Raw genomic sequence first — 8,154 nt, 5'->3', positions numbered from 1 at the left:
AAAGAGAGAAAGAGAGAAAGAGAGAAAGAAAGAAAGAAAAGAAAAGAAAAGAAAAGAAAAGAAAAGAAAAGAAAAGAAAAGAAAAGAAAAGAAAAGAAAAGAAAAGAAAAGAAAAGAAAAGAAAAGAAAGGATTGATTTGTCAAAGAACCAGCTCCTGGTTTTCTTGATTTTTGAGCAATTCTTTCTGTTTCTACTTGGTTGATTACAGCCCTGAGTTTGATTAATTCCAGTTCCATGAATTTGATCATTTCCTGCCATCTACTCCTCTTGGGTGTATTTGATTCTTTTTGTTTTAGCAATTTTAGATGTGCTATTAAGTATGTTCTCTCCTGTTTCTTTTTGAGGCACTTAGAGCTATGAGTTTTCTGCTTAACACTGCTTTCATTGTGCCCCTTAAGTTTTGGTATGTTGTGCCTTCATGTCCATTAAATTCTAAAACGTCTTTAGTTTCTTTCTGTATTTCTCCCTTGACCAATTTATCATTGAGTAGAGTGTTGTTCAGCTTCCATATGTATGTGAGCTTTCTCTGGTTTATGTTATTATTGAAGGTAAGCCTTTGTCCATGGTTATCTGATAGAATGTATGGGATTATTTCAATCTTCTTTTATCTGTTGAGGCCTGTTTTGTGAATGATTATATGGTCAATTTTGGAGTAGGTACAATGAGGTTCTGAGAAGAAGGTATATAAATTTGCTTTAGGATAAAATATTATATAAATATCAGTTAGATCCATTTGATTCATAACTACTGTCATTTTCACTGTGTCTCTGTTTAGTATCAGTTTCCATGATCTGTCCATTTATGAGAATGGCATGTTGAAGTCTCCCACTATTATTGTGTGAGGTATAATGTTCACTTTGAGCTTTAGCAAAGTTTCTTTTATTTATGTGGGTTGACTTGCATTTGGTGCATAGATGTTCAGAATTGAGATTTCTTTTTGGTAGATTTTTCCTGTGATTAGTATGAAATGCACTTCCTTATCTCTTTGATGACTTTTGGTTTAAAGTTGATTTTATTTGATATTACTCCAGCTTGTTTCTTGGGACCATTTGCTTGGAAAATAGTTTTCCAGACCTTTATTCTAAGGTACTCTCTATCTTTGCCACTGACATGTGTTTCCTGAATGTATCGAAATGCTGGGTCTGGTCAACATATCTAGTCTGTTAGTCTATGCCTTTGATTGGGGGAATTGAGTCCATTGATGTTAAGAGATATTAAGCAATAGTGATTGTTGCTTCCTGTTATGTTTGTTGTTAGAGGTGGAATAATGTTTGTGTGGCTATCTTCTTTAAGGTTTGAATAAAGAGGATTAATATCTTGCTTTTTTTTTAGGGTGTAGTTTCCCTCCTTGTGCTGGAGTTTTCTGTGTATTATCTTTTTTAGGGCTGTGTTTGAAGAAAAATATTGTGTAATTTTGTTTTATTCATGGGCATAGTAGGCTGGGCTAGTATTTGTGTTCTCCTAGGGTCTGTATGACATCTGCCCAGGATTGTCTAGCTTTCATAATCTCTAGAGAGATGTCTGATTTATTTCTCATTGGTCTGCCTTTATATGGTACTTTGCCTTTTCCCTTACTGCTTTTAATATTCTATCTTGTTGTGTGCATTTTGTGTTTTGATTATTGTATGACAGGAAGAATTTCTTTACTGGTACAGTCTATTTCAAGTCCTGTAGGTCTCTTGTTTGATTATGGACATCTCTTTATGTTAGGGAAATTTTCTTCTATAATTTTGTTGAAGATATTTCATGGCTCTTTTAGTTGGGAATCTTTGCTCTTCTATACCTACTATCCTTAGGTTTGGTCTTCCCATTGTGTCCTGGATTTCCTGGATTGTGAGATTTGGAGCTTTTTGCATTTTCTTTGATTGTGGAGTCAATATTTTCTATGGTTTCTTCTGCTCTTAAATTTATGTATTCTATCTCTTTTATTTTTTTGGTGGTGTTCATATCTTTGAATACTGATCTATCTCCAAGGCTTTCTATCTTTATTGTTGTCTTCCTTATTATTTCTTTATTGTTTCTATTTTCATTTTTAGGATCTCGATGGTTTTGTTCAATACCTTATCTCTTTGGTTGTGTTTTCCCGTAGTTCTTTAAGGAATTTTTGTGCATAATTTTTAACATCTTCTACCTGTTTACCTGTGTTCTTCTGTATTTCTTTAAGGGGGTTACTTTTGTCTTTCTGAAAATTATCAATCATCATCATAAGATGTGTTTTTAAAGTATATTATTGCTTTTCTGGTGCGTTGGGGTATCCAGAGCTCTTTGAGTTGGGGAAGAGTGTTCTGATGATGCCAAGTATCCCTGTTTTCTGTTGATTTTGCTCTTGCCCTTGCCTCATGCCATCTGATTATCTCCCATTTTATCTAATCTTCTTGTCTCTGATTATGGCTCATCCCCCCTGTCAACCTGTCAGCACTCCTGAATGGCCAGCTCTATCTTGGTGGAATTTGCATAAGAGAGCTGTGGCATGGGGTCAGTTTTGTGTACAAATGAAAACCAGGAGGATCCTGTCCTCAGCTGTTCCTTGGTTCATAGGTCCTGATGGCTCTTGGAGGGTTCCTCTTTGTCCAGGAATTTGAGCAGAAGTGTTGGTCATACTTGTGCTCACAGATGTGTAGCACTCCTGGAAGACCAGCTCTGTCCTGGCAGTATTTGACTATGGAGAGCTGTGGCTCAGGGTCAGTTCAGGACAGAAATATAAATGAGAAGGCCCATGTCCCAGCTTGTTCCTTGGTTCCTGTGGCCTGAGGTCTCCAGGTGGGTCCCTTGGAGCAGAAAGTGTGGTCTTACCTGTACTCACATGTGTGCCACACTCCTGGGAGACCAGTTCTCTTCTGAGTATTACATGATGAATAAAATAAATTATCTTAATTGAAACACAGTTAAAAGCTACAATATAGCCCTTCACCAGCCATCTTCCCTACTTGCCAAGTCCTCTGCAGCAAGCTGAGATGCCCTGGCTAGCAACTATATCAGAGGGATCTCCATTTATCATCCACTCATGTGCCCATTTTCATTAGATCTGTGACAGTTCAACGGACCTGCACATCCTGAATCATAAAGACCTGTAGATCCAGAACCATACAAACCTAGGATAACAATCAGAAGCCTGTCACAACAGGAGCAATTTTTTTCCCAGAAGGAATAGAAGCAATAAAGAGAGATAGAAATGGAAGCAATAAAGAAAACATAAACATAGGGAATTCTAGATATGAAAAATCTAGGGAAGAGAAGAGGATACAAGCATCACCAACAGAGTACAGGAGATGGATGAGAGAATCTGAGGTGTAAAAATACAAGAGAAAATATTGAAAAATATATTGAAGAAAAAAAAACTCTAAAAATTTCCTGACACAAACCTTCCAGGAAATCAGGAATTTCATTGAAAGAACTAAGCTGAGAATAATAGAGATAGAAGAAATGTAAGTGTCCCAGCTCCAAGGCCCACAAAATATATTCAACAAGTCAGAGAAAATAAATCCCCACCTGAATAAAGAGTTATGTATAAAATACACATGTCTACAGAACACCAGATAGAATGGACCAGAAAATGAAATTCTCCTCCCACTTAATAAACAAAACAAACATCTACAGATCAAAAAAGAATATAAAATGATGAAATGGGTAAAGGGCAGAACATACAGAATTAATGAACTTCTGAACTCAGACTCTAAATTCTAGAAGGGCATGGACAGATATGTTGCAAACTCTAAAAATCCTGATTTCAACATAGACTATAATATCCAGCAAAACTCTCAATCACCACAGATGGAGAAAATAAAATATTTCAAGACAAATCCAAATTCAAAATTATCTATTCACAAATAAAGCATAAAAAATACTAGACGAAATATTCCAACCCAAGGATAATAACTACATTCAAGAAACACAGGAAATAAGTAACTCCATACAGGCAAAAATAAGGGAAAGGATACACACACACACACACACACACACACACACACACACACACACACACACTAAAGCCACCAACAGTAAAATAACAAGAAATAACAACCACTGGTCATTAATATCTCTCAATATCAATGGGTTCATTTCTCAATAAAACAAACAGGCTAACAGAATGGATGCAAAGATACAACCCAGAATTCTGCTACATACATGAAACACACTTCAGCTATAAAAATAGACATTACCTCAGAGTAAATGGCTGGAAAAGAAGACTTCCAAGCTTTTTTTTTTTTTGACCCAAAAAGTAAGCTGCAGTAGACATTCTAATATCTTATATAGTAGACTCTCAGTCAAGATTAATCAAAAGAGACAGGGATTGAAACTTCTTACTCATCAAAGGAAAATTCTACCAAGATGATTATCTCAATTCTCAGAAACAATGCATGATGTCACCCACGTTTTAAATAGAAACATTAGTAAATTTAAATCCCTAATCAAACCCTACATATTAATAGTGGGAGATTTCAACACCTGACTCTCATGACATGACAGGTCATCCAGACAAAAACTAGTAAGAGAAATAAAGAAACTAACAGACGCTATGAATGAAATGGATATATCAGACATCTATAGAATATTTCACCCAAAGACAAAACAAAATATGTTCTTCTTAGCACCTCATGGATTCTTCTCCTTAACTGACCCTATAATCAGTCACAAAGCAACCCTCAACTTGTAAAAGAAAATTGAAATAGTGCTTTGTGTCTCTAATCAGACTTCCAAAATAAGGCTGAACTTCAACAGTAAAAACACAAGAAAGCCCACACTAAGTGCTGCCACAAAGAAATTAGAAAGTTCTCTTACAAAAAGTTAAAAGTATACATGAAAGCGCCAGAAAAAAAAGAGGAGTAGAAGGTAAAAATAATAAAAATCAGAGCTGAAATCAATTAGTTTGATACAAATAAAATAATACAAAAAAATAAACAAGATCAAGTGTTGGTTCTTTTAGAAAATCAAGAAAATAAACAAACCCTTTAGCAAACCTATCCAATAGATACAGAGACAGAATCCAAATAAACTAAAACAGAAATGAAAGGGGAGACATAATAAAAGACATTGAACAAATTCCCTGGAGTTTGCTGGTTTGGGTGACTCTCTGGAGATTGCTTTTGCCTCTGGGTTACTTCAGGTCTCCAGTTTAGCCTGTGGCCCTGGCTGTAGATGATCTCCTGTCAGGGTTTTCAACTGGCCATCAGGGGGAGGGCATCTTCAGAGGGGCAGAGAAACAGCTGATCTCTGGCCCTAGCTGCAGTAGATATCCTGGGAAGCTTTCCGACTTTTGGATCTTTGGAGGAGCAGCCAACTTGTGGTCAAGCTCTTATGCGGAGGAGACCTGTATGGAATGTGGTTTCTGTTTCCCTGTGTGCACCAAAATGCCAGGAAGGCTTTGAGTCTGTTGGGTCTGTTGACCTACACACAACAGAACCTCTGGGATATCTTCAGACTCTGGTGTTTTTTACCCAATTTCTTTGTGTGCAAAGTAACTCCTGGGATGCCTCCAGGCTGTGGTGTCAGTTACTCTCATTGCAGTGGATCAACTGATATGTCTAAGGCTGTGGTTTCTGTCCAATGCCCTGAGTGCAGCAAATCTCCTGGGATACCTCAGGTTGTGGTATGTTCAGGGCAGCAGACTAGCTAGCAGTCTGTCCCAGCAGAAGGGGAGTGGTATTCAATGGGCAGGAGTTTTGAGGTGTGATGTTTTCCAAGACCACTGGGCTCCTAACAGCAACTGTGGGATTTTCAATGCGTTCTTACTAAATGCTGTGAATGCTGTCAATCTTCTGGGATTTCTCAGGATATTATGTCTTCAGGGGAAGGAATAAGAAGGTCTTTCTTCAAAAGCAATTACTCCACAAATTTGGAAAATCTTAAGGAAATATGAAGTTTTCTAGAAAGATACTAGAGGTAAATGAAGATCAGAAGAAACTACTGAAAAAAGCATTAAAACCTCTCAAGAAATAAAAGCAGTCATTAAAGGTCTCACAACTAATGAAGCCCAGATTCAGATGGTTTTAATTCTTCAAGGTAAGGAAGTTTGGAGACAGCCTCCTAATATTTAGCCGGTGAACTTCCTTCCTGGACATTCCTTAACACAGAAGCTATTTAATTCCTGTTTCACCACAAATAAAAGTATATGCATTCACAACACCATCAAATAAACCAGTATGAACAAAGTTTATCTCTCTGAAGGCCCTGGGAAGTTGTTCATCTTAATCAGGAGACTAAATCTCCAGAAGAAAATTACTTCTCCTACAGCCTGTCTCTACAGTTGGTGCTCACTCTGAAACAGACCAGTTCTGCACCGCCCAAGCTCTGCCTATTCCTTCTTGCCTGGCATGTGGACACCATGAAGGCAAGTAGGGACCATGAATCATAACATTTTCCACAGACCACTCTGTTTTCCATCGTTTTCTGGCAAAGGAATACATAGACTGAGGACCACTATTAAAGACTTCACTCTGTTTCCTCTGAGCTGAGGGCTGGCTGTACACTTGTTAATCCCCAGGACTGAGGCACTGCTTAGTAGGACAACTGTCACTTAGAAAAATAAGAATAAACTCTTATAATGTACATACGTATGTCTACTTTCCATTTCAAGGTATTGTAGTTTATAAACACTAAGGTTTATGTTCATTTCTGACATGGTAGAAAGCTTCTTTGATCTTCTTTATTAATAGTATCTATTTTTCTTGAAAAATCTAATAGATATAAAAGCAAATTTGATCGTATCTTAATCATCACCTCCTTGCCCCTTCAAACTTTCCCTGCATGTACCCTAACATGTTCTATCCTTAACCATGTTTTATTAATTAGTAATGTTCATAGGTCCATGGTTGTAGGGCACGTCCTGGAGAAAGGAAATGTACCAAGGACCACACCCTCAAAAAGAATTAATCTCTATTTGCAGCACCTGTAACCTAACAGTAGTGATTCATTAAGGGCAGAGGGTCCTCCCCATCTAGGCAGGAATTTAGCTGTCTTGATCTTGTGTAGTTGCATATATGTAACCACAGCTGCTGTGTTGTCTGTCCTGTGTGACATAGCTTTGTCATGTCCACTTGTGATCATGTCACAGAGCTTTTCTGAAACACCTGGTTCTTATATTCTTGCTACTTCCTTGGCGCTGCTATTCCCTGACTCTTGCTGGTTGTGTTTGGGGAAGAGGTTTATGACAATGGTCCTAAAGGTCTTGGAACATATTCTGTTTCCACTGGGTCTATGACCCACCCTGCTGCTTGGTACTGAAAATTTCCCAAAATAAAATGAAGATTCTTGACCAAGTTTGAGTGTATCCAGGTATGGTAGTTGAAATTTATTTGACCTAGGAAGTGGATTATTAGGAGTTTTGGTAATTTTAGAGGTATGCCCTGGTTGGAGCAAGTGTGTCAGTGTGGGAGTAGGCTTTGAAACCCTTTACCTAGCCATATAGAAGACAAATTTCCCCTGTCTGGCTTTGGATCAAACTGTAGAAATTTGCTGCTCCTCCTAGCCCACATCTGCCTGGATGCTGCCATGCTCCAGTGTTAGTAATGGAATGAACATCTGAACCTATAACCCAGTCCTAAATAAATATTGTCCTTTATATGTGTTGCATTGGTCTTGCTATTTCCTTCCAGCAATAAAACACAAAGACAAAAGTTGGTATCCCGAGGGGTATTGTGAAAAGATTGACCATGCCTTTATTTGCAAGAATGTAGATTTGAGGGTGGTGAATTTGGGGCACAAAGGTATGTTTTAACTGGGACTTTTTTTTTCTGATTTTATTGGATATTGTATTTATTTACATTTCATTTTTACTTTTTATTGGATACTTTCTTTATTTATATTTCTAATGTTATCCCCTTTCCCTTTTACACCCTTCCCCTGAAATCCTCTATCCAATTGCCCCTCCACATGCTTCTATGTGGGTATTCCTTTACCCACCCAACTCCCTGCCAACATATTCCCCTACAATGGGGCATCAAGAACAGTGGCCTCTTCTACCATTATGCCCAACAATGACATCTTCTGTTATATATGTGGTGGCATCCATGGGTCCCTTCATTTGTATGCCTTGGTTGATACTTTAGTGCCTGGGGAGCTCTGTGGGGCATCTGGATGGTTGATATTTCTGTTCTTCCGATGCAGTTGCAAACCCCATCATCTCCTCCTGTTCTTTTTCTAACTCCTCCATTGGA

Source organism: Mus caroli, unplaced genomic scaffold, assembly GCF_900094665.2.
Source record: "Mus caroli unplaced genomic scaffold, CAROLI_EIJ_v1.1 scaffold_6321_U2_1, whole genome shotgun sequence".
Taxonomy (NCBI): Eukaryota; Metazoa; Chordata; class Mammalia; order Rodentia; family Muridae; genus Mus; species Mus caroli.
The sequence above is the reverse complement of the archived record's forward strand: the minus strand, read 5'-3'. Positions refer to the sequence as shown.